Source organism: Lissotriton vulgaris, chromosome 3_1 (genome assembly GCF_964263255.1).
Source record: "Lissotriton vulgaris chromosome 3_1, aLisVul1.2, whole genome shotgun sequence".
NCBI classification, from domain to species: Eukaryota; Metazoa; Chordata; class Amphibia; order Caudata; family Salamandridae; genus Lissotriton; species Lissotriton vulgaris.
This window is the reverse complement of record NC_141689.1, coordinates 2,076,429,310-2,076,457,071: the sequence shown is the minus strand read 5'-3', so window position 1 is coordinate 2,076,457,071 and position 27,762 is coordinate 2,076,429,310.

Sequence of the window (27,762 nt, the reverse complement as noted above, 5' to 3'; positions counted from 1 at the left end):
AGGAGGAAGAGCTGAGGGAAAAGACAGCTGGGAGCATTTTTTGGACTTGCCTGTTGCCAGGACAGGGGACTGCAATCCCCAGCAGCCCACGGGGAACCATGTGACCACAGCACAGCGCTAGGAGGCGCATAAAATTACCGACAGCCCTACTGAGCGGGGGGAGCGTTTTTTTTTACTTGCTTGGGGATCCCGGGTGGAGAGTTGCTGCCCTTTTCGCCCTTTCACTTGCTGGGGTCGCCGCCTGCCTCCCGCTGCCCGCTCCCATTTCCACCTGGGGAAGCGCCGGCCGCCGCGTGGAGTGCAGGACAGGGGACTGCAATCCCCAGCAGCCCACGGGAACCATGTGACCACAGCACAGCGCCAGGAGGCGCATAAAATTACCAACAGAACTTCCTTGCGGGACGTCGGGCTGAGCCCGGGCAAAGGGCGGGCCCTCTGTGGCCCTCAGAGGACAGAAGAGGTCGAGTCGGAACACCCATCCTGGTCTTCCGGGGCTAATGTAATGAAATAAGGTATGCTTGTCTAGAGACTAATCATCTAGAGGCTGACAACGAACATCTTTGTCCTCTCCAAGTAGCCCCATTGATGATTAGGATACCCACTGGTCCCATACATAGGTGTGTGCTTTTGGGTTATAAGCTAGTTGCACCATGACCCCTAAAAGGCCCCCCAAACAATCTTCTTCTCAGGGAGGGTCACTCAAGGGGACACTGGACCTGTATATAACAAGGGTAACATCGGCCATTGAGACAATAGAACACAGCCTTCCTAATCATAAAACATGTTGCGTACGATCCCCTTCGATTCCCACCGATTCACCAAACTCTTTACTACTTAGGGAACTTAATGCAATTTGCAATACTAGGTACATTCCTAGAGAGCAGGGAATTGAACAAATCGGTCCCCCAATGTGCCCTACTGGTATTGGAAGCCCCAAGCCTAGGAAATCGTATCAACCCAATAAAAGTCCCCTGGAAACTCCTATCGCACTAACAGTTAAATCTACCATTCAAGCGACAGCACATCCCCAGGTCTCTTCCCAGAGCAGAAAACGTAAAGGTATGGAACATAATGGGAAACCAGCGAAATACAAAAAAAAATAAACTCAACGCCCCCTTCGGTTATTGCCACTACCACCCTCGAGACACCCAAAGCACGTCAAACACCGGAAACCCCTGTATCCCTCTTACCTTCTATTTTGCTGGCCCATCTAGAAGATCTGGTCAAAACCTTACTATCCCCGCATATTGAGAGGATTGAGAGAATTGGGGAAAAGCTTTCAAAAATAGATGAAAATACCAAGCCAAACAACCAATCCCAGTGCATGGTTCTTTCAAATAAGCTTGACACCACTGTAAACAGCAACATTGCCCAGAGCCAGTTACCGGATCCTGTACCATTAGTTTTTAAAAGCAAGGAGGTACCCAAAAAATCGAAAATGACCCCTAGCTCTGCTCCCAGAGCAGGGTCTAACAAAGTAGGAATGAGTTGTGAGGGGTTAGCTACAATTAATAAATGTATAAACTTACCACTGGAGGCAGCACCCTATGTGTGTGTCCTCTCGGGTGTGCCTGAGCTCACTATCGGAAAAATTGAAGGTCACCAGGACCTTAAAAACAAAGTACAGTTTTGGCTGACGAAGAACAGACCCCTTCCATTTAATATCGACGGAAGAATTCTAAATGTGAGAAGGGTGGGGTGGATAGGTTCCCGACCCAACACCATAGCCGGAGACCTGGTAATTTTTAACTTCAGGGATAACCAGGTCGTCCCATATCTGCGTAGCTGGGAGCCACAAAGAGGAGATGGGCCAATAGCAACACGGGAATTGTGCGATTTCTACCCCAGAACTGTGTATTTTCCAACCACAAGTATGAGTGTAGAGGAAAACCACTGGGTGGACAGGAGGGGCCTGTATCGATCAGCTACCAGCAGATACCCACATATAATCACCAAAACCTACTCCCTGGCTTAGATATGGTGATCCGATAGGACAAGGATATTGCCCCAATCAGTAATCATTAATGCACAGTTATTATTCTTTTTCTATGATGTACAATATCGCTTTGCCAAAATGTAACGAACCTCAACTTTCGTTTTTAATTGCTTTTTTCCTTTAACTTGTAACTATTCCTGGAGGTGTTGATTGTTTATTGTTTGATCGCAAGGAAAAATGATCTACATTTTTGACTTTGTGTAATATTTTAATGTAAATGATTTTTGTACTTTGTATGCTTTTATGGTTATTAATTTTAACCGAATAAAGTACTTTGAACTGAACTGAATCGGTAAATCCAAATTACCTACATCTAGCCCTTAGTGAGGAAAGATAATGGACATACAAACATTTGGGCCATCTTACAGAGCACCTGTGTTTGTCCTGGCTGTTAAAGGTACTTGAAATATACTTCAAAAGGTTTGTCTCTATTGATCTGAACAAACCACATTATGTGGCCGATTCTCAACAGTAAGCTGAGTGAACTCCTTAGCAGCTACCAAGCTCCTCTTGCTGCCATACAAGAGGTTCAGGTGAAAGCTTTAATTACAAATGAAGCCTGCTCTCTTCAACAAGAGACAATGATGATTAACAATTAAGTATGACTTCTACTTGTTTAAAAAAAACAGCAACAACTGTGCAGTCTATAAGTACAGAAACATAGATTTCAATTTGGAATCCGGAGTAGAACAAAGTCTACGTAAAAATGTAGTACAGATCAAGTCTTAATCTAATTTGAACCAGCCTGCTGAGCTGCCCAAGATGGGCCAGGCAGCATCTGGATACTTCATTGACTTGATGACTTTTCCGATGCATCTTGGGTTTTACAACCCGCACCACCCCTCCGTTTCAACCTAAAGATGTATATTTCGTCTAACGTTGGCTGAAAGGAACATACTTTGTTTCTCCATGGCTACACCTTTGGATTAAAATTGCATTACTTTTCCTAGTCCTTGCAATTGCTTTTGTAACTGTGTTCTTCCTACTTCCTCCACAGTAATCACTGTGAATTTCATTCTGAAACCACATGCATCATCACACTGTAGACAAAGAGACTTGTTCAGCTGTTCCAGTTCTAGATAGGATTGTATGGGATAGGGTATCACTTGATGTGTTTTGTCCCACAGAATTCTTCCAAATTCCATATTTTTGTTTTAAATTTATATGAATTATATTTTCATCCAAGTACTATTTCTGATGATTGGGACATTGATTCAGTAAATGAAATGTCAGAAGATCTAGAACATGCAAATGTATTTTTTTCTGATGAGCTTTAAGATGTTACACCTAATTTGTTTTGAGACGTTCTGTTTATAACATTATGGTCATAATTTTCTAGACAAGGTTAGTACACCCTTGAAGTATTTAACTTTACATTACGGAAACATTGCCCTACACTACAAAGTAGGAGTTCAAAAGCATTTGCACAGAAGTTTGACTATTTTTCTGGTTATGACACATCTGGTTCAGCCTCATTTTATTATAGACTTACACCGTCACCTGCTAAGGATAATATATTAACTGACACTAAGTAGATTTACTCTGCTTCTTTCCTTTCCCAACTCTCTGTACAAGGTTTTGACTTTTGGAGGGATACAGTGGATGCAAAATCTATTTGGGGGACTAAAGATTGGCAGGTTCAAGGAGCTGAAGCTTTGTTTAGAGACATTTTAATACCTCAGCAGATGATTTTCCTGAACAAAACTGTGCAAAAGACAATGTGGCATAGCCTAGCCAAGATAAAGGATTTGAAGACACTGAGGGCTCCTACTCTGACATGATTTAACAACTGGCAGCGTTTAATGCCATATGATGAAAACACTATTGATACTATGCTGTGTATGAGTAGACGTAACTCATCAGATCCCAATTGCTAGGAGACCTCAGGGTAGCTAAGTTCTATACAAAACCAATTTCATTTCATTTCATTTTAATTGGCAGGGATGGTTAGTGTCAGGATAAATTCCTGGGTAATATCAACATGTGTAATGTGGAAAGTGAACAGTCGGGCATGGTAACTACTTATAGTGTTGGGAAGTTGTGCATTGATTGGCTAACACCCTTGACAGTGTCCCAGGTAAAATAGCACTTGTTCATTTTATCGGATGACTTGGAATTACGAGACTGGCAGGTCCCCAGAAATTACATCAACAGTGCTTCCTTTATAATGTCTATAATAAGATATGGAAAATATCTGAACAAAAGCTGTTGAAAGGCTGATTGATATTGACAGGGCCAACGTAGAACAGACTTTTGCAGTAGTGGACAATGGTATGACTACTCTATTGTCTAGATTGTATTCTTTGTGTAACATTGTCTCATCTACAATTGATATGCTTCAGCAGGCACTGTCTGCATTACAACATGGCCAGTGCCAACCTAGGTCAATTCTCTTGTTAAGCTGGACACTACAGACATTACATTCTGGGTATGTGTTATTGTTTGCAACATTCCACCTTTTGGAACAGCAGATAGCTATGGCACAGAAAGATGCAAAAGACTCAATGATGTACATTTAACGGCTTGAAAAATGACATTTTATTGTTGCTAAAATAGCATCCTTGGATTGGATGATCCATGGGTACGTTACAATACCAATCTCGACTTTCCACTTTCAGTACTTTCTACAACATCATAAAGTGGACAGACATGAAGTGTTAGGTGAAGGGTTCATACATAAGTAATGGGAGCTTCCTTTCCCGGTCCGGTGTAGGAATAAGGATACTGAAGTGTTTCTCAGCAGCTCAGACTGCGAGAATACTTTAAGTGGGTCCCTAGTATGCAAGAACATTTTGTTGCACAGAGTTCGCAATGCATTTGTGGCAAACCTCTCTGCTACTTGAAAGGGTTTTTAGTGGCTCTGGTATGTCTGACTTTCAAATTACTCTCAAATGGGAGTTACATGAATGTGACCAATCAGGGTTGGTGTGGGATAAAGCAACGGTCACCTAAATGGTGACCATATCCTCCATTGTAACATGTTGCACATAAGTCCTGTTTTCCCCTGCCCGTGTAGTTAGGGAGGATACACTGTGACCTTCCATTGATGTTACTAACGTGTGCTTTGACGCCCTGAACAAACTGAAAGCCTTGATGTTTCTAAAAGAAGTAACCTTAACTTCGGCCAAGAAGACGTTTGATCTTCAGGTGGCCGCGTTCCTCTTCAGAGATACAGGCGCTTCTCCCTACTAACTTCCAGCAACATTTTTGGGAGCTGGTCCGTTGTATTTTTAACATGCATAGTATGACTGGAATTTCAGGGTTTTTTAGGAGCATTGACTCTGGGTTAGTCAGCACCTTCTAGATGATGTTTAGAGTTATTCAATCATTAATCCACTCCATACTCTGAAGCATCTTTGGCGGTCTTCTGCCGGTCCGGATCCTAGTTGCAGGGCGATTGCTTTTAATATTTTTGCTCCTCCATGGATTTCCCAGTTTGAGATCAAATGGAGCTGGCACTGCCTCATGCCCTGTTGTGCCATGAATGCATGATGCATTTGTTTGGTGTACTGTTGCTTTGACAACTGGATGTGCACTATTCAATGCTGATGTATTTTAGAGATGCGATTAGTGGCTTTTTAACGGAGGAGTGGGTGTCATGTGCCAGAGTTAGGCCTGGTAAGGAATAATGCCAATTTACATGTATATGGTTCTTTCCTAAAGTTGCCTTTCCTTTGTCCCATTGACTTTTGACACACATTTGGCTTTTGTTACACTTGGGCTAGTTTCCAATAAGCACTGACCCTGCTGACATAAAAGAACTTTGTGAGAACACTATCACACTGCCTTGGGATTATATGCAAGGCCTTTACGTGTGTGATACGATGTGTTAGTTATTACGTCCATATGGTGAGACAACTATCTCTGGAATACAAACATCAGGCAACCTGATCTCAATCACGGCCCAAGGCAAGGATGCCTTTTTCTATATATATCCTTCAATTTCCAAATACAATCAGAGGAGATGCTTCTTCTGATTTCAAGGGGAAGGGCCTAGCAGCTGACTGACATCTCCGTGAGGGGTGTCCAGTTTGAGACAAAGACGGGGTCCTACACTCTTACCCACCAGGTAAATGGGGTTACATCATCCAGAAGGGGGTTTCTTGGCAGACCATATGTTCAGACTATAGACATGTAGGTTAGGGTTTGCAGAATAGGAGTAAACTAGGTTATTATAATATTGTATATGTATGCATATAAGGTGTCTAAACAAGATGGTGGACTCTTCATTTCATGCACTGTTTTTACACTCATTGTAACTGTCTCCTAATTATTCCAGCCACTGTTCCCTCTAGAGTCAGCGCCTGGGTGGCCTTGCACATTCTCATTTACCACCGCGCAGGGGGTCCTCAAGAGCGCGTATTACAAAGGCTCCTTCTGCTGATCAGCAAGAGAGCTCTTTATGGGCGTCTGAAAACTAACAAAGATACGGGCGTCCACAATAAAAAGGCCAACTCAGGGCAGGGTTAACTGGCTGGCTTCAATTAAAGCACAGCAGAATGGACCATATTTTACCCCTTTGGAGGCCGATTATTGTTGGCTGCCTCCAAATGTTGTGTCATTTGTCTGTTGTGCTACAGAGAAGACTAGAAATGAATTAAGCATAACACAGTAAATCAAAAGTGTAAGCACATTACAAAGAGTTACTTATTTCAGCTGAGACTATACTCTGTTTTTCCCTTTCTAGATACAGGATACTAACACTCTTTTAATTTTAGCTGTAGTCCAGTGTTTCCCAAACCTTGGTTTTTGGTGATACATCCAAGCTGTGAATAATGATGCCTTTGAATTCTGTGTTTATTTTGTCAAGTTTGCTGCATGCTTCAAACATGCAGATCAAAAGTCAGGTTATATTGTGTGCTGCTTATGTGTTTTTAACACAGAACTGATGTTTTCAAACTCCTCTCATTATGCAGTCCGAGAAAGAAAAGCACAGTGAATTATAGTATGTAGTGTGAAAAATGGAAAGGCTGTAGGAAATAATTTTTTCACACAACAAGCATGTGGATCCCTGTAAATAAACTGTATAAATTAAGCATAAATAATAATAAAACATATTCCTGTATAATTCTGAAGTGTGATTGAAACAGAGATTTTAATTGGATCAGAACAAATCAAGACCCTCAAATAATAAATATTTACTGAACCACGATTTACGCATATTATCATTTATGTGCAAAACAGTTTAAAAGTATATATCTGGGTAAATTTAGTGACCATTTCAATGGAAATGTGCTTTCTGTACATAACAATGCGCTAACACACCATCCTTTAGTTACATTAAAGACTCCCCTGCCTCATGTCCATTAAAGCTAGGTGGGCTTCAAAAGTTTGTCGTACTAAAAAGGGGGCTGTGGTTCTAAAAAATTTGGGAAGCACTGCACTAAGCGATGGCAGTTAAATTACACCCAAAAATACTTTTACTAAATATCTTGGTCCAAAGGTATGAAGCACTGGTCACAAATTACTGGTCACAGTTGGCGGCCATTATTTTTGCAACCGTTGTGATAAAGGTCGTCCGAGCACCCTTGTGAGGTATCTGTAGGAAGGACAGCGTGGACTCCCCCCCCACCCCACACTCTCTCTCACATCCGCCGTCGTGGATATCCGGGCCCCGGGAAATTCGTAGGAGGGGCATATAGCCGCCTCCTCCCCTGGAAGGGGCCTATGGCCGTCTCCCCTTAGGCGACCCATCCTTAGTGGGTGCCGCCTCCCAGTGGGAGGGGCCTATGGCCGCCTCCCCCCGGGCGCTCCCATCCATAGTGGGTGGCGCCCCCCTCTAGGGACCTTGAAATTACTGCTCACCAATCATGACCTTACCGCCCGACCAAAAAATAAATACGACATTTGTTTACCTACTAAGGGAGAAAATACCATCCTGTCTACTTGTATCACTTGTTTATACCTCAGGAAAACGGTACCTACAAACAGAAATTACATCCTTAAACGACATTCGTGTTCTTCTATACGGAGGGAAAGAAGATGTTATCAGAGCAAAAACTTTATTGCAAAACTAACATTGCCATAAGGGGCTGGTGGGTGGGTCAAAATTGCTCCTTGTTCCGTCGAGGGCTCACGTGCAACGAGTGGGTGCAGCTTCCAAGCACAGGAACAAGAGGACGCTTCTTCGGATTCCCGCTCTCTTTATTCTTCTTCGGGAGGGCGTGTACCCTCTGCCGGTACGCCTACTGGGCGTGGCCATCGGTGTAGGTGTCTAGGACAACCCCTCTTGGGCGGGAAAAGGCGCGCCCCGGCTACGCCGCTTCGGGCATACCAGCCGAGACACGCCCCCCGCCCAAAATGGTTTCCCGGGAGGATCGGGGCACCCAACCATACGTTCGGGGGGACCGAGTGGTCGCCCCTTTCCATATGGCCGGGATGCCCGTCACCCCCTCCCAACACAATCCCCAAGGATGGGAAGTCGGACGCAGTTCTGAACTTTTGGAAGGCGGGAGGGAGTTACCCTCCCGGCCGTATTTATTAAAATATGAAACAAAATTAAAACATAAAATAACAGTTTCATATCATGTACAATTTTCATTTATTACATTTCGATGAAGACATGTTCATTGGCTAACCTTAACAAATCTCTAATACAAAGGTTTCCTAGCCGAGTCTAACATCCTGCAAATGTATACGTTCTAAATTAAAATTGTACCTCCTATCATTAAGGGCCAACGTCAAGGTCACAACCGGTGTCAGATCCCTACTACCAAAACTCTCGCCCTCACGGTGTGAATGGCGGCCGCGCAGAGGACTGTACCCTCTGTGCCAACTCCAATTTCCCTTGTCTTGTTGGGGGCCCCTATTTCAGCTCGACACCATCTTAAAGGTCGTCCGAGCACCCGTGTGAGGTATCTGTAGGAAGGACAGCGTGGACTCCCCCCCACCCCACACTCTCTCTCAGATCCGCCGTCGCGGATATCCGGGCCCCGGGAAATTCGTAGGAGGGGCATATAGCCGCCTCCTCCCCTGGAAGGGGCCTATGGCCATCTCCCCTTAGGCGACCCATCCTTAGTGGGTGCCGCCTCCCAGTGGGAGGGGCCAATGGCCGCCTCCCCCGGGCGCTCCCATCCATAGTGGGTGGCGCCCCCCTCTAGGGACCTTGAACTTACTGCTCACCGATCATGACCTTACCGCCACAGGCCGGATAGTTGACCGGCTATCCGGCCCCCCCACAAACTCCTCCTAAAGGTCATGTTTACTCAACCCCCTTAGCCATGCTATGTAGTCTCCTATGAGTAAGACATTCCCCTCCCGGGACAGGTGAACCCCATCATTGAGATACATGTGATCACCCCGAATACACCCATGCGGAATGCTATGCAACTGCGCAGAGCGAAACAATCTACCAATTTTGTTGTTAATCTTCTTCACCGAATGGTTCAGAGCTGACACTAAAAGGCCCCCCCGCCAAACCCGTCTGGGAATTATGTGGGAAAAGGCAATCGTGCACCCCGGGATTCTTTTCGCCAACCAGCTAACGGCAGACAAAACTCGCTCGAGTAATACTCGCCTACCAATTGTCACCAAGTCATTGCCCCCCAGGTGTACTATGATTACAGATGGCGGTGACCTCTGCCGCCCTAAGAGACCCTCAACAAAAGATTCAAACTGGTCAATACAGAGCCCGCCCCTTCCGTGGAAGGCCACTCTGTACCCGTATTCCCCAGCTGCGTGAGTCGCGTCACCTGCTTTGAATACGTCCCCGGCCCGCCTCACGTATGAGTGGCCCACGACCCACACCACTCTCTCCTCAGCAGGCGATCCGTGACCGCTGGTCCCCTGGTGCTGGGTCGACTGCAAATTCCGCCCCGCACGATATGCTCGCGAAACTGTAAATCAAACAGAAGACAAGAGGCGTGAGTGCATGTAACTTGACTTCACAACATGTGCAATCGCACATACCTTTTAAAACAATTCGAGGACCATCGTCCTAACTGTTTCACCTCTTCCGCACTCTGACCCCTGGCTGTAGCCTCAGTAGCAGCCCCTATCCTAAAGGAGTGGGTCCCAAAATCGCTCGGGTCCATGCCCGCCGCCGCGATTGTCAGTGCTAGCACCCTCTGGAACAAAAACCTCGTCAGTGGGGTGGCATCGATGTGCCTCAGCAAACTCCCCCCCCCACGTATCCGCCCTCAGTGCCAAGTATTCCTCCATGCACTTTATCGGGCACGCGGGGGACTCTCGCATGTGCTGGACAACAACACTGTTTCCCATAGCTCCCTGGTCAGTTTTGGACCTAGCTATCGTGACTACCATCAAATCACCCCTAATTAAGATGTGATCCCTGCACAAGCCTCCCTCCACATCTGTCTTATTCCTTGCGACCAGTTCGCTCACCCGCATAGCCCCATGGAACGCTAATGCAAAAGCTGCCCGGAACAGAACTGCTTCGAACCGGGAGGAGCATGTCGTGACTAGTTTTGCCATGAGTAGGGACAACCTTTCTAAGCCAATCGGGCGCCTCTCGTCTTGCTTACGACCCTCGAGGCGCTGCCAGCCACGAAGGGCTTTCTTCACCAAAAAGGAACCCGTTGGGTCTTTTATGCCATGCACCTGCGCCATGAATGAAATGGCCGCCCTATGCCTATTGGCCGTCGCCGCTGATCGGCCTTCCCTGTGCAGTGCTACCAGGAACCCTAGAAAGGAATCCTCCTGGCCCCAGTTCTGATTCCCTGTCGGACCCAAAAATGCACAATAGGAACGAAACGCTCCTTCGTATGCCTTCCTCGTCCTGGGGGCTAAGCTTGCTGCCACGAGGTCTTGTAATCCGGGGCACCGATTAGCCAGAGTGCTTCGGGGAATGGTGCCGCCGCTAGGTCCGCTGTAGGTAGATAACCCCTGAACGCCTGCATATGTGAACGAGAGAGTGCATCAGCCGCAAGATTCAGTACACCCGGCACATGTTTCGCCCTGAACTGTACATTCAGTCTCATGCAAAGCAGCGCAACTTCCTTCAACAATCTCAAGATCCATTTGCAGCGTGCTGCCTGATTGTTAATGCATTCGACAACAGTCATATTGTCAGACCAAAATACCACAGAGCGGTCTCTGAACTTGTCCGGCCATGCCATCAGAGCGACAAAAATAGGGAATAGCTCGAGGAACCCTATGTTACCTGTGAGACCGCTGGTGTGCCACCACGCCGGCCATGTTTGCGCCAACCATTGATTACCAAAAATGGCGCCAAATCCCACGCTCCCCGCCGAGTCAGTCCACAAACCCAGCTCGTTCGACGACGCTGGTGGCTTGTTCCACACCACTCGACCGTTGAAGTCCGCCAGAAATGCTAACCAGATGCGCATATCCTGGCAAACCTCTGCAGACAGTCTCGTGCGGTGGTGTCCTTCCCTGAGACCAACCATAGCTTGTGCAATAGAGCGTGAAAAAGGGCGGGCCATTGGTATCACTCTCAAGGCAAAATTAAGCTGACCTACTGCTTCCTGTAACTGATGCAGGGTCACTTTCTCCTTACTAATGCACAGTTCCAGGGAAGCCCTAAATTTAGCTACCTTTCCCACTGGCAAACGGAAACATCCTTCCACAGAATCGCGCTCAATTCCCAGAAACTCGAGTGAAGTAGATGGCCCAACAGTCTTACCTGGTGCCAATGGCACTCCAAACTCCCCCATGAGGGTGCAAAATTCCTGCAGCGCCTACGCACATTCCGTGTCGCCGGCTGCTCCCAAGAACAGAAAGTCATCTAGGTAATGCATAACATGCCCATGCCCTGTGGCCACGGTGAATGCCCACTCTAAAAAATAGCTGAATTTTTCGAAGTAAGCACAAGAGATGGAGCAACCCATCGGCATGCATTTATCCATGTAGTAACGTCCTTGGAACGCAAAACCTAGCAGTCGCTGATCCTGTGGGTGTACCGGGAGCAACCGGAACGCCGACTCGATATCGGATTTCGCCATCAGCGCTCCGGGGCCCAGGCGATTTAACATGGTGACGGCATCATCGAAGGATGCGTACCGCACCGAACAGACTCCTGGGTCAATCGCATCGTTCACTGAGAAACCCCTTGGAGCCGACAAATTATGGATCAGCCTAAATTCCCCCGGGTCTTTTTTGGGGACCACCCCCAATGGGGAACAGATGAAATTCGCTACTGGCGGGTGCTTAAATGGGCCAGCGACTCGGCCTAGGATCACCTCTTTATCAATTTTCCTTTCTACCACACCTGGGTTATGCTGTGCCGAGAGCTGGTTTCTACAAAAGGGGGGCCCCCGAAAATCCCCCGCCGGGATGTGAAAGCCACATAAAAATCCCTTCCTCAACACCCCAGCGGAGACATAATCAGGGTATTTGTTTAGCCAGGGAGTCATAGCCATGATATCAACGGGGGTAGGCAATTGTACACAACGATCCCCCTCAGTCTTGTTTGGGTCCTCCTCTACCTCCCGACCCGCCATTTTTTGACCTGCATGAACTCTCCGGGTGCGAGGAATTCCCACAACCCGCACACGCATGTTTAAACTTACATGCCCCCTGTGGTCTGGTACAGTTGCCTCTATTGAAGCCCCAACAGACCCCCCGCTTTCCACTGTTCCCGCCGGTTCTCGGCTGGTGATCCCCATTGGCGCCTGCTCGAAAGGGCACTGCGGGCTGCTGGCGGGAAAACCCTGAGCCATTTCCCCCGGGCGAGGACGTCCTCGCCGCGCCAGGCAGGAGCTGCTTCTGCCAAGAAATCGAGTCGAGGCAATCCCATGTCAGAGATGAATCATACTCTTTCGCCTTACGGAATTTCATGTCGTAACCCATCCATTCATTCCCCTCATATGTCTCATAAAAATCCATTATACGTGCCTGATAACAAGACAATTCGGGCAATACCTCGGGCTTACCCTCACCAATAATCGCAGTAAACATTGCAAAGGCCTTGGCCCAATTTGTTATCGTCTCATCCACCCTGAATCCCGCCATTTTTGCTCGCCAGACAATCGGGTGCCACAAATCTTTCTGTGACTTAGCATACTCCATCTCGCGATGGTCAGTCAACAACGAAAACATATTAACATACTTGTCTGCCCATATCAATTCTTTCGTGGCCAACGGGATATGCTGAACCACTCTCTCCCGTCTTGAGGGCAATGAGCCCTCCCCCGCCACTGGCAAAGCGAGCTTACCCGATTCGGTCGTTGTTCCCGCCGTTTCTTTGACGCCAGCTGCCGGTCCTTCCGGGGTCACCTGTGGGGAGACAAGAGGGAGATTCGCCTTCATGGCATCTTGCGACTGCCGGAACTGCTGAATTAGTAACTTGGCCTCTTCGGCCGTATCTCCGGGCGCCGTGGCACCCCCTGCCTTTTTGTTGAGCCATGCGGCCAACTGGGTGGCCAATTCGGGAGGCATGTCCTCGTCGTCGGAGGGCGTAATCACAACCAGAATCGGCTGACCCGCGTCTGGGGTTGGTACTGGGGCATCAGTTGGTATGGAAGGGCTGAACGGGGGCACCTCAGGGATCGGACCCTCCCCTGGCGCAGCCCTCCTCTTCACCCGTTTCCCTCTACCCTCGGGGATGACTCCCGGCAATGCCGGGCCTATTACCTTCTTCGGGTTACCAGGCTTGTTCATTGCGGCCAGTTGCTTCTTCATGGCCGCCATATCACGACCAAGCGCTGGAACTTGACCGACGCTTCGTTCTATCCTCGTCATCCTGTTCACCAACATGCGAAGCACCTGGTCTGTCTCGGAACCCTTTCCTGCCTTCTTGCCAGACATGGTTACGATTATCCACTCCGGGTCGATCGAGACAGTCCGGGACTCCTCTGTAATCACTGAAAGAGAAACACAAGAATTACAAGTTCTCAAAATTGCTCCTTGTTCCGTCGAGGGCTCACGTGCAACGAGTGGGTGCAGCTTCCAAGCACAGGAACAAGAGGACGCTTCTTCGGATTCCCGTTCTCTTTATTCTTCTTCGGGAGGGCGTGTACCCTCTGCCGGTACGCCTACTGGGCGTGGCCATCGGTGTAGGTGTCTAGGACAACCCCTCTTGGGCGGGAAAAGGCGCGCCCCGGCTACGCCGCTTCGGGCATACCAGCCGAGACACGCCCCCCGCCCAAAATGGTTTCCCGGGAGGATCGGGGCACCCAACCATACGTTCGGGGGGACCGAGTGGTCGCCCCTTTCCAATGCCTGCATAGATACATTACTGAGCAGGGAATGCTGAACCACCACACTCATTGCACGGTCGCATGGCCAGGATTCTTAAATTTGACGTAGATAGAGCTGTCAGCAATTCAGTGTTCAGCCACACATCACACAGGAAGTTGTGGCTTGTCACTGCAGCGTACAATCTGCGCATGCACCAACTCGTGCTCACTTGAGTTATGGTTTTTATTCATGCACAGCAGGTCACACACCAGTTCCTAAAGCCCCAACGTGCTCAACAATCTTCAGTTGCACTCCCCAAGCTCTAGGGGAAAACACATGCCAGCCCACGTGACCTTGTTTTAAGGGCTGCACCACACTTGCGCTACCAGCAGTCAGTGCAATATACGCTTACCACTGCACTTCAATACTGGCAATTAACCCTCATCAATACTTGCCTCACACAGCTAATTGCTCATCGCCGGTTCCAAATTCACTAGTTTCGAAGGTAAAAAGTCAAATCTAGCAGTGTCACAAATCAAACACTCTCTGCAGGTCGAAAGTCTTGATGGAGCTCAAACTTCAGATCATTGTTGAGCTAGAAGCTGTAGATGAAATGCCCATACCAGTTGTTAATCAAACTGACTTTAATTTGGGTTGCCAAATGTTCATTGCCCTACATTGTTTCCTCTTTTTTGAACACTAGCTGACCATTTCCTCAGTAGTATTAGTTCATTTAAGCAGGTACACAAATGTCTGTGCACAGATGCACAGGTTATCTTCTAGGTATGCAGGACAAAAACAGCTAACTGCTTCTGCTGCACACTGTGCTGGCTGTAGGCTGTCTGTTCAAATAGACACCAGTGGGGCTTCCAGGCCCAATTTCTCATTACTGGCTCTCATCTTAAGTCTTCAAATACTTTATCCTCTTGTCTTCGTGCTAAATTATTCTTTGTTCCTAGTGACATTTCAGAGCTCTTGTGGTCCTGCATTAATATTCCTTAACGCTTAGGTCTTCTCCGCTCGTCACCAGTGTTAAAACGAAGTAAGCCACGTAGACAGGTCATGTAGGTAAAGGTTATGGATCTATTCTTTAGGTTACAGCTTCAGTTTCAGGTAATAGAAAATGGTAAGATCTATGTAATGCCCCACCAGGAGCAGCCTCCTTGCTGCTCAGCCCATGCACTCCAACTGACTCTTCCACTTTAAGCACCAACACTGCAGCATTCTAATGGCCTCTCCACTGGATGAGCAGCAAGGCAGAGAACCACAATGGGGAGGATGCATTGGCTCAATAAGTAGATTACAACACAGCGCATGCAAGATCTTCTGTTTATATACAGTGGGCTTGGAGAACACCTATTACTTATCATTGGTTGGCTTCATTGACACTCACTATTGCTAAGTTTCCTTCCTCTTCAATTGTTTGCCTCTCTGAAGTATTGATGTATTACTTGCATCCTTCCACTGCTCATTTTATAAGGTACTACTTTTTTTATAGGTTTAAGCATTCTACCAGAGTTGGTCTTTTACATCTGGCTCCCTCCTGTACTTCTCACCCTCCTGCTGTCTGTCTAGTTGCTTTCTCCACCCCTGTTATCCCTGCTGTAGCTTGCCCTTTACCAGTTTCCTCCAGCTGTCTGTGTTGTAGCTTGTTACCTCGTACTCTCTGTGCTGTTACTTGCTTGTCCACAAAGGCTGTCTGTCTTCCTGTCTGCCCTTTACCACTGTCCGTATTCTTGCGTGTTCCCTCCCTCTCTCCTCTTGCTGTCCATGTTTTCAATGCACCTGTCATAATAACAAGAAAGACAGAAATATGATGCTGTCAATGATGGCTGCATCGTGCCACTTATTTAAAAAGAACACTTTAGGCCCTACACCCCTCCTCTTATTTTATCCAAGAATGAAAGAGAGGTGCTGCCTTTCACCTTTTTTTAGAGGTAGCACGCTTACTCCTGTTACAACTCAGTTGCGCACACAGCTCAGAAAAGTGCACACATAGACACTCTATTGACTCACAGCAAAAACAAGAATTAGAGGATACATTGATTGCAGCACAATTTTTCTAAACAAGAAACACTGCGGTTCAATAAATATGGAAAAACGTCTCTTGGTGTATTCTGTGCATATTTCTCTGAGCGAAAGTGAGCACAAGTGACTTAGTGAAAAGTTCTAGGTCTGTCACCACGGCTCCTGAGGGAACAGGGTTGTCATGTTTAGTAGTTGCCAGAACTGGTTGCTCCCTGTCTAGGTTTTGGGGGGGGGGGCGATTAACAGTGGCACTGTGATCTAGCTGGTCCAAGGGATAACCTATGCTGCCTTGATGGAATCAGTCTGGCACCATCCTAAGTAAATGCAGAGTTCCTACTAATTAATGGAAACTACATGACACATTTGCATACAGTACCCCAAATCCCAACTCCCTGACCCCTTGTAAAGCAGGCTCCGAATGCCCACCATCCCAATATGCAGAGTGCCTGTCACCCCCATGAACAACATAGTCAAATCACTGGTTGCATGAAGTTGCCTAAGGAAGAAATCAGTAAACAAACATAACATTCCTTTTTTTACCAAACAATGTTGTGCCTCATATCTGGGGTGCTGCCTCAAGCTGTGCTGCAGGGTCCCTCACACCCCCTAGGCTGCATCACAGAAGAAGCTTTCACTTTGTGTCCTCAAATAGTCTCATAGTCAGCTATGCTATGAAAAGTGGCTCCAGATGCCACTCAGCATCCTTTGCAGTGTTTAGTCTGCAAGCACCCCCACTGCCTCACAGCTACTTGGTTTTAGGACATTGCCATACCTTCCTTCACCATGCATGTCTTTACATCGCACATTTCACACACATTTACGTTCATTCACATTAGAAACACCTTCAACACGCATTCCGCAACCACGCATACTTTTACCATGCTCACTGTCTCTGAAAAATACTATCGAAGTGTAATACTGCCACCTACTGCTCTAAATGTATAGATTATCTCTAAATACATTTTTTAGGTCTCGCCTTCGCAGCGCGCATGGGCTGAAAAGGCAAAAAGACCTTTTCTGATTGCTTTGACTTTTCAGCCAAGCACGTGCAAGCGTTCCATTGCCTTCAATGGCAACGCATGCACGTCAGGAGATTCACTTGCGCTTGTTTTTTATTGGGGTTAGGCAGCTTCAATCTGCTGCGGGCCGTATCTTCCTCGAAATGCTTGTTGAATGTGTATCACGCCCACCCCTCTCCACTCCCCCGTGCCGCGCAAGGCGCTCGTGTTTGTGCTTGTTTTTTATTAGGGCTAGGCATCTTTAATCTGCTGCGGGCTGTATCTTCCTCAAAATGCTTGTTGAATGTGTGTGAAAAACTTTGGAGGAATCATTGGTGATACAGAAATCTCGGATGCAGTAAACCCTAAACGCAAACCTTCCCTGACGTGACTGGCAAAAATATTTCTGGCAGGTCTGAAAAGGACAGAAAAAAAAGTTATACCCTGGAAACATGATGTCATGTACAGCTTTAACATTGGCTGCTCTTTTCATAAACGCTAGATATCCCTTGTTTTATTTGATAGCGGCAACGGCATGCAGCACTCCCTCCCCCCTGCGTCCTCCCCACTCCTTCCTCCCCGCTTTCAAAAAACACTGGCGCCAATAAACAACAGGGGCGCCCGTGCACTCCCTCTCCCCTCCTTCCTCCCCGCTTTCAAAAAAACACTGGCGCCAATAAACAACACAGGCGCCTGTATAAACAACATGGGTGCTCGCTTTCATAAACAATACGAAGCGCAATAGTGCATTTTTTTATTTGATAGCGCCAACGTCATGCAGCACTCCCTCACCCCTCCTTACTCCCCGCTTTCAAAAAAACACTGGTGCCCATTTAACAACACGGGCGCCCGTATAAACAACAAGGGTACCCGCTTTCATAAACACTACAAAGAGCAATAGTGCATTTTTTATGCTACCGGCGTGCAAATTGCGTCTCCTGTTTCCCCGCTGCTTAACTTTTTTGGCACTCACAGTCACAGGATCTCTGCTTCCATACTTCCCTGGTCTCCGCATGCCGCCATACCCCAATCGCCCTCAGCAAGACGACAGTAAAATGCCCATTATTTGTATATGTGTCTCTATGTGTTGCCTGTTTGCGATGTGTGTGTGGTGCTTATCTGCAGTGTCTGTGTATGCAGTGTGTGTATGCAGTGCCTGTCTGTGGTGTGTTTGTGTGTGCACGCGTGTTGTGTCTTCTGTGTGTGAGCAGTCACAGGATCTCTGCTTCCATACTTCCCCGCTCTCCCCATGCCATCATACCCCAAGTGCCCTCGGTAGGACGACGGTAAAAGACCCATCATTTGTATGTTTGTGTGGTGTCTGTCTGCGGTGTGTGTGTGTCTCTATAGTGTGCCTGTTTGCAGTATGTGTGCGGTGCCTATCTGCAGTGTCTGTGTATGCAGTGCCTGTCTGCGGTGTGTGTCTGTGTGCAGTGGCTGTCGGCAGTGTGTTTGTGTGCACACGTGGTGTGTCTTCTGTGTGTCAGCTGTGTGGGTGTATGTGTACATGCTCAAATTTGCACTGTCAACGTACTTTAAGTAATGCCTGTTTATTTTCTGCAACTAAACACACACTCCCCACAAGCACCTGTGTAGGCTGGTGTTTGCACATTGGAAAATGAGGGTGCCATAATCCAGCATAGTGCAAAGATAATGCGACTCGAGGTGCCCCATGATTCATTGAGACGGCTCCAGCCCCAGTAGGTGCGTACTTCACATAGTATTTTTTCAATGAACTCCACTTTACTAAAATTGAACTCGGCGGTAGAGATGCACAACAACGGATACTGATTATAGTTCAGGAATTTGAGGGCAGAACGCTGTGGTCGATGAGAGACACTACATTGTAGTAGGATTCAAATTGACTAGTCTCTTAGTAATGTAAGCTTATTTTTATAAAACTCTTAAATCCACAATTTACACTGTGTGTCATCGCTGAAAAAATTGCCAACTTTCAGGGTACTTCATTATTTATCGACCCATGAAGGTTGAAGGCTTTGTAACTCTTCCAGAATTCAAACTGTAGTCTATAAAAGTGGCTCACAAATATAATAATGTCAACAATTTGCACAATACAGACAAACATTTGTTTGACCCCTGAGGTGTCTGTCACGACAGCTGACCCCAGTAAAGTTCCAACTGTTTTGCATGCAGACACATATTATTTGTATAGACTCTGCCCGTTCTTGGGCCCTTAGAGCCAAGCCGGAACCCTGGCTCAGATCGCCATGTGAATTCTTGGCCTCCCCACCTCTGTTAAATGCCTATTGTGGTTTGTGGCGGCAATGTCATGTCTTGTTTTACGACTTGTGCCCTGCTGCTAACCCACAACAGTCCAGCGCACTCTGTGCACGCAGACGTACTGCACGCAAGTTGTGCTGTTAAGAGTGCACCACCACAGACACCAGCCCGTGTGCTCACCCTCACATAGTCTTGCATGCCCGTGCATGCACACAGACATGCACAGTCATTCGAACGTGCACGCGCGCACACACAAGCACGCTTAGGTGCTACAGACAGAGAGAGCGCTAGCTTCTGAATAGCGGGGAATTTGGTCAGATAGCAGGGCACCTTCAGTGTAAACTTATGCCCTCTGGTTTAGACAGCTGCATGCTGCAGTTAGTGATGGCTGGAGGCGGTGCAAACGGCAGGGAGGCTGGGTGTGTGTAGGCAGGAGTGGGGGGGAGAAGAACGTGTTGGAGGGGGCTGGCGGGTGGAGATTAGGCTAAGCACAGTTGGCGATGGAGATGATTTCTTGTGTTGAGTGAGCGGTACCCCCCACCTCCAGTAGAGGAAAGCTATCAAGTCTGCAGCTGTCTTTCCTGTGGGGGTGCCACACTGGTGAGTGGGGGTGGTAGGCTATCATTTTTTCCACTATCTACGCAGAGGGCATCTGCGCTTTGTACAATGATTGTGAGGTTTGGGCATGGGCTTGGTTTCAATGCAGCAGTGAAGGAGGTGGGGTTGATGTGTGTTGCACTGTTTTGTAGAGGGCCCGAAGTTAATGCTAAGGTCCCGTTTCTTTAGGGGACTGGATTGATGCGTTACAGTGTGTGGGGTGTAGATGTGTTCTTTGATGGGGGCACCGGCTGTGGCACCAAAGAGGCGGTTGGGGTGCACTTGCTTGGTGCTCTGGGTGGACGCCCTAAATGGTTTGGGGAGCAGACTCGGTGCAGTGGATTTAGACTGATGTGAAGGGCAAAGGCTTGTTGCTCTCGATACAAAGGGCAAACGCATGGCACAATGGCAGGGGCGTGGCCTCCAGCGGTATAGCATGTGCAGTGACACTGGGGTCCAGAGGCCTGTGGGTCCCTCTGAACATTGATTATTGTTGCACTTTATAATTCAAACAGCAGCCAGTGTGGTGGTGGGGGTGGGTTGACTTCCCTTCCTTGCACTAGCGCCAGTGGCGCACTGGGAAGATGAGAGCACGTGAGATGTCCCGGAAAATGGCTGCACTTGCCTCTTGCACAGGAGTGTGAGGCAACAGGGTACTGCTCACTATTTGCAGTAGGTTGTAGATATCTGAGGTGGGCTAGGATAGAGAACAAGCATTGGCTAAGCCAATAGGTCTTGCTTTTGAACCTTATGAGTGTTTAGCCATGCTACAGTTGATGTTGTTGCACCAAGGATATTATGCTGGATAACTGAACACTTATAAGGTCCCAAAAGCAAAATCTATTGGCTATGCCAATGCTTGTTTATTCCATTTGTCGTTTACATATTTGGTAGTATTTGAACGTATTATAATTTTGGGGTGAGACCCCCAAGCCTCCTTTTTTAATTATCCTCAAATGTGTGGTTTTGTCTTGCGTTGTAAAGACTTGCGTGCCAACAGTCTTTATGATGTAAAAAATGCAAGGAAAATGTACTACGAAGTAAAAACTTCGGAGTAAAGGCTGTTTCCCCAGCTCCTCATGCTCCACTGTCACATTCCAAGAGCTCTGCCTGAGGGGAGCCCAGTTTGCTGCACTGGTGCACCCCCACACCTCTCTGCCTTCATCCTCCTGGGGCATGGCAGCCCTCCGGCCAGTCCAAAGCTGTTCTGGCTGATGTAGTGTCAGGCTTTGCCCTCCACGATAACGTCAAGGCTGGCTGGGAACAGCATCATGTATTTCAATTCCACTGCATCTAGTGCTTTTTTCACCTCCATAAAACTGCAGCACTGCCTCTGCACCTGCAGCTTATAGTTAGGAAAGAAATGTATCCTAGTATTTTCAAATTACACATCACCCTTCATGTGAGCTGCCTACAGGATGGCATCATGATCTCTATTAATGAATACTCTCGTAATAATGGTCCTCATTGGGGCCCCAGGGTTTGGAGGGGGACCGGTGCCCTATGCACCCACTATACGCGGAAAAAGTGGGAGAGTCTCCTCAGCCAGAGTAGCTTTGATATAAGCTCTCCGTAAAAAAAGTCCACACTTGTCTAGCCATCCTCCATCCAGACTGAAGGCGAAGAGTGCTGGCCATACAACTTTCTGCGGTTTGGATCATCAGTTTAGTTTGCGTTTGTGGGCTAATTCAATAATCAGCTTGGACCTGTTCTGTTGTCTTATTCTTACATGCCAGAGCAGTAGCAGAATGGTGCACAGAGTGAAAGGCAGAGAAATGACTGTGTGACTAGCCCCCCGTCGCGACATCGGGAGGAGACGTGCATAGCGGCCCCAAGCACATCAAGGAGCAGAGGTAGGCAGTTTGTGCTGGCTTGTGCAGCTGCAGAGGCTGCATCTGTGTTCTCTCCCCTCCTCGCAGTCTTTCCTGCAACATCTGCAAAAGCCACAGGCCAAAAGCCACAAGCACCAGTGTGCTTGTGCCTCATGCAACATGACTCGTATGTAGGGGGTAGCGTGCAGGTAGGCTGCACTGGCTCTGCAATTAGATGGTATCAGAAAAAGAAAAAGCAGCAAAATTGGCACCGGCCACTTAATAGCAGCGAGCAGCCCTAAGGAGTTTCAAGAAGCAGTCAAGCTCAGCAACTCGCTGGCGTGCGTGTGCTGACTTTGATGCCAACCCATGTTTTAGGGGTGCATAAGGGAAGGCGGCATCGGCCTTAAAAATCCTTAACTGCTGCCCCTGCAGTCACAGCTAATTTCTGCAGAGTACCAGTATTCCACTCAAAGCTCCAGAGTTGCCTCTGTAGACCCTGCTGCTGTAGCAGTAGTTGCTGTAGCCAGAGGAACGAGGACCCCAAACGCCAAACTAAATCCCATCACCAGCATCACTGCTTACATCAGCACCAGCACATCACAGGAGTGCAAAGGCAAGGTAGGAGGGGGAAAAAGGTGGGGTTGTGGCAGGTGTCAGAAGGCTTCAGGCAGCCTCCAGTTAGTGACCCTGGTCTCCCCGTGGAAGCAGCACAGCTAGGTCCGGGTGGGGCCTTCAAGTAAACTCCAGCTGCCCTTCCCTCTCCCTTTTCACCTCTCCTTTCATTGTTTAGTGATAGGAACCTAGTAACGGAAGTAAATTAATATGGTTCCATGGACGTATTGCTACATAGTAACTAGAGCGGAGTTGCATTGTGTACGCAAGTAGAGGGCTGGGAAAGTGAGGTGGAACCACTGTATGAGAGACCCAGAATTCTTCCACAACCCAGAACTGAAATTGGAGATTGGAGTTTGACTTAGTGGGTGCGATACAGCATTTACGGCTGCTGTTGAGTGTGGAGCTGGGCTTGGTGCGGAGGCTGCCCGGCCAAGTTCAGGTGTGGCTTGTATCCCCTAAGAAAGCCCCAACATCACAAGTCAGGAGTGGTCTTGGGAGAGCAGATGAGGCTCAGAGTCGTGTGACCCTTTTTGAAGGTGCGGAAGCGTCCAGCATTAGGTTGGTGCGGCTTCCTCCTGCAGTGGGCCTTCTACCACACTCCCCCTCCCCACCTAGGCCTTCCATGCCCCGGAGAGGATTTAATTAAGTTTAGACTTCTCCGTGAGAGCCAGAGTGAGGACATAATTAACAATTTTCATAGCATTCCAATTTCTCTCAGATGTTAGCTAATAGAGTATTAATTGTTCGACGAATCTGGGCTCTGGAGGCCTCAACAAGGTGTAAATTTGGTGAAACTGTGCCCGTATTTGTATAAGGCCAGAGGATGAGGGATGGCAAGGGTTGAGGTATGACCACCAAAAAGCTGCACTCGTGGAACCTGGTCTTAACAAAAACCTGTAAAAAGACCAAAGTCAACCCCCTGAGAAATAAGTAATTGCAGATAAATAACCTAAAACGTTTAAATGCTATGTCCACTTTTTTTTGTAAAAGAGAGGCAGGATTAAATAAAGTGGACATGGAGAATAAGTCTGAATTGCCCACTGAAAAATCTGAGGTGAAAGTTGAAATTCTATCTGTGACAAAAACTAAATCACTGATACACTCAGAGATCGGGAAATCCAGCCAAGTATTATAACTAGGGACACAGGACATCTGATGGAAGATTTTACCCTCACTGATGTTGACATTGATATTCATTTTGCCACTAATGAACTTCAGACATCGAAAGTATCCACTGATATACTACTTTCCTCAAATCCAGGGGAAAACATTATGGATACACCTATTGGACCCTCCATCAAGCTGCAGCTTCATAGCAGAACACCAAGTGCAAATTCCATAATAAATTAGGTCAAGGCGTCAGTCACTCCAGAACTGTTTTTGAGTCCACATTCATTAGGTAATCAACTGGGGAACAAGGATCTGTGGTCCGTTTTTCTGGATAGGAGTTTTGTACTCAATATTGGCTCTGATGGATAAATGTGTGACCATTCTGATCACTTTTTGGATTAACTTCTGTCCCTAACAATTTTTTTAATTTTGGACCAAAGAACGCAAGCTGAAAAAGCTACTACTACTCTAACTAAATCTTTTAATAAATGCGGATCTTCTAGAAGAGTATGCCTGTACCAACATCATATTTGTGCCTCCAACTCAAATACGTATTGTCAAGTGAATGTTGCCACAAATTATAGTTGCAAGGTATTAAATTCATTTCCAATAATACAGCCAGCTTTTTCAACTTATATAAATAAACTGGCATTCTTGAAAGAACTGAAAGCTGATATAGTGTGTTTTCAAGAATCTTGGATTGTAAAGAATTGGTTAGTAGAAAAATATATAGGGGCAGATTTATGAGGCCCTTGCGCCACGTTTACGCCGCTGTTGCGTCACGCCAGGCGGCGTAAACGTGGCGCATCCCTACGAACGATTTACAACGTGACGCATCTAGGAAGATGCGTCACGTTGTAAAGCCCTGCGCCGCTTGTGGGCGTTCCGGCGCAGGGTGGGCGTTCCGGGGCAGGTGCGCCTCGCAAAAGTGGCTGAGTGAAATCTATGAGATTTCCCTCAGTCACTTTTAAGCCAATGCTGCGTCAAAAGCCTGCGCCTGCTTGAAGCAGGCGTAGGTCTTGACGCAGCATTGTTCAAATGGGGCACCCCCGAGCCTTGCTGGAGCTGCGTCGCGCTTGCGACGCAACTCCAGCAATGCGCCACATTTCCGGCACAGATGCGTCACGCATTATAGATGCGGCACACCATGGCTGGCGGAGCTGTGGCGCACTGTGGCGCATGTTAACTGGCGCATCCCTGGGGATGCGCCAGTTAACATAAATCTGCCCCATTGTGTTAAGCTGGCTTGCAATGCTGGTTAAGAGAGGACATGCAAAAGCAGGCTTATATTGCTCAGTACTAATTTTAGATGGTTATATAAAGATATTTTGCATGTCTCTATTTTAATCCAGGTGGTAAAGACATGATTTAATGAGAATCATGAAAGTTTAGGTTCACTATTATTTGTGAATGCTTACATCCCTGCAGACTCCACTCATGCTTACCTATTGAAGGGCTCATTTGATTTTATTTCCATAACTATGATAAGAGAGGATTGTATACATTTAGTACTGGTTGGAGAGTTGAATGGCAAAGTTTCTACTCACAGTTTAAGGTTAATTGTAAATGCCTCGAAAGAGGAAGTTTTAAATATTCCACCAGCTATGTTTTCTAATAACAGTCGGGTAGATGAAAGAGGTTTGCTCTTATTAGAAGACTTGAGGAATACAGAATTACTAATTGCTAATGGGAAAATAGGAAATTACATCCCAGTGAATGCTACGCATAAATCCATGGGTCTATGATTGATTATTTAATTGTTTCAGCTGTCACTTTTAATAGGGTGTCAATATATGAAACTACAAGAAAATACCTATAGTGATCAGATGCTGATCTCCTGTGAAATTGATGTAACCCTAAAGGAAGTAGGTCCTTGGAATTTTAAAAATATTTCAGTTGATTTTAAAAAAATCAAACAGCAGGTTATATTGGAATACCAAAGCACTTAAAAATTAAAGGAGACACTGACAATATTAGTACGAGATCATCAGCAGACAATATTAGAAGGAGATCAGCAGTGCTATCTTCCAGACACATTGGTATCAAATGGACTCTGTATAAATACTCTGATTTCTGCCTACAAAACTAATCATCTGCCTACCTATCCATATCCGGATCTGGATATACATTTAAATAGAGAAGTAAACAAATTAATGAGGGCTCAATTTCAGAATTTCTCTTTCAATCAAAGTAAATTAATCAATCATCTAAAGAAGAAAAGATTAATGAAAAACGTATCCTAAGGAAAGAAAAGGAAGATTATAACTGGGTCCAGTTAAAAGAGGTGGCATCAGGGAATGATGATATCAGGTAAGGGGAAATAATTGAGGATAGTGCGGTTCTAGGGTAAAATCTCTTCCAAATGCTATAAAACAAGCAGATTGGAGAACTTATCATGAGGAAATTAATTCTAACAACCCTAATTCAGTTTGGTCTTCTCCTCTTATAACCATAACATCTACATTGTTCCAATTATGCTATGCTCCTTTGAGGTTTGAGATTGTGGGACCCATTAGGAGAATGAGAGCTTCTGGAGCAATAGGCCTTAGTGAAATTCCTATGTCAATACTTAAAAAAGAGCCTATGTTCTGGGCTTTATGTCTTACTCCTCTTTTCGCTTATTGCAACCAGCAGAGGATGAATCCCCTCTCCTGGTCTGGCAGTATTTTAATCCCACTTTTTAAAAAGAGTCTTACAATCCTTCCTGGCAACTACTGCCAAATAGCATTATTAGATGCTGTGGGGAAAGTTTTTGCCCGGAGTATTTTGGATCACCTCACTGGTCGGGTGATGGACGGGAAAATTCTTCCAATTCAACAAGCAGGATTTAGGAAAAAACACTGCGATTTGAATAACTTCTGTATGCTAAAACTGTTTGAGGAAAAGTACACTTTAGTTCGAGCGACAAATGTCTATCTGGCATTCATAGATTTTTCAACAGCTTTAGATAAGGTAGATCGGCCAACACTCTGGATAATAATACAAAAAAGGGGTATGCCTGCCACCTACTAAGATTTACTACTCTTTTACACTCCTTTACTTGGTGTCAAGTGTTATTAGCGGGAGATTAAGGATTATCCTCTGTGATAACAATAAAAAATGGGTTAAAGCAAGGATGTTTGTTGGCCTTTTTTACTTTTCTCTCAGTACCTTGCAGATTTACGTACCTGCTTAGCTCCAAACAAGGGTGATGCTCCGAAGATAGTGGGCCATCCGTTTTCTTGTCTGATGTATGCAGAATGTATTGTAATTATGGGTTTAACTCCTAATGGGTTGAATAAGAAGCGAATGTCATTTCAAAAGTATGCTGCTTTACAATATCTGAATATAAATGTTTCTAAGAGTAAAATCTTGATTTTAAAAAGTAGAAAGTGTGAAAAGAATAACACATATGTTTCGAGTATTGGCTCAGAGAAACTTGAGATTGTAAATTCTTATCTTTACCTAGGGAATATGGTCACTGGCAGCATAAAGGATAAAGCCCTCATTGAACATTGGTCCTGTAAAGTTGTCCTAACTTCAAACGGGTTAGGCGCATTTTATAACATAATGCGCCGCAGGCATATTTTGGAAATACTTTCTGTTTAGAAAGTGAAAGTCCCTCCAACACTATTTTACACTATTGAATACATTCGGGTAAAAAAATTAGGCTTCTTTGAAAAGATAGAAGGCCAGATCTTGCATAAATAATATAATTGTAATACATCTGTTTTGAACTGTGCTATGAGGTTAGAATTTGGCCTGATAAGCTCATTTGTATTCATGGATTAGCTAGAGTGATTCAAGATGCTGAATAGTGAATCAGATTATATAAATGGTTTTTTTGAACCAGGACATTTTTGGTTTGGTAGCAGACAAATATTCATTTTCCTGTGATTTCACTCTTAATGTTGAATTAGTTTGATGCAGAGGAAGACTCTGTGACTTCCCCTTCTCTTTTAGAATTTAAAAACTGTTTAGGGAGTACTAGTTGTACTGTTAGCTTTTCTAGAGAACTTAAGTGCTGCAGGATGAAGAAAAGGTTGAAGGTAATAGCCTCATGTTGCAATCCAAGAGTAGCCAAGAAGTATCTAGCTTTAAATCTGGATTATGGGATCTGCCACTTTTATTCCGTATGAATTTATTTCTGTTAAATGATTTAACGGTTAATTGGTCATCTTCTGCGAGAACGGGGAAAGATTATAACATGTGTAATTTGGGGATCCAGAACCTCAACCATGTCATGTTTGTCTGTGCAGCCATGTTACCACATTGTTGCCAGATT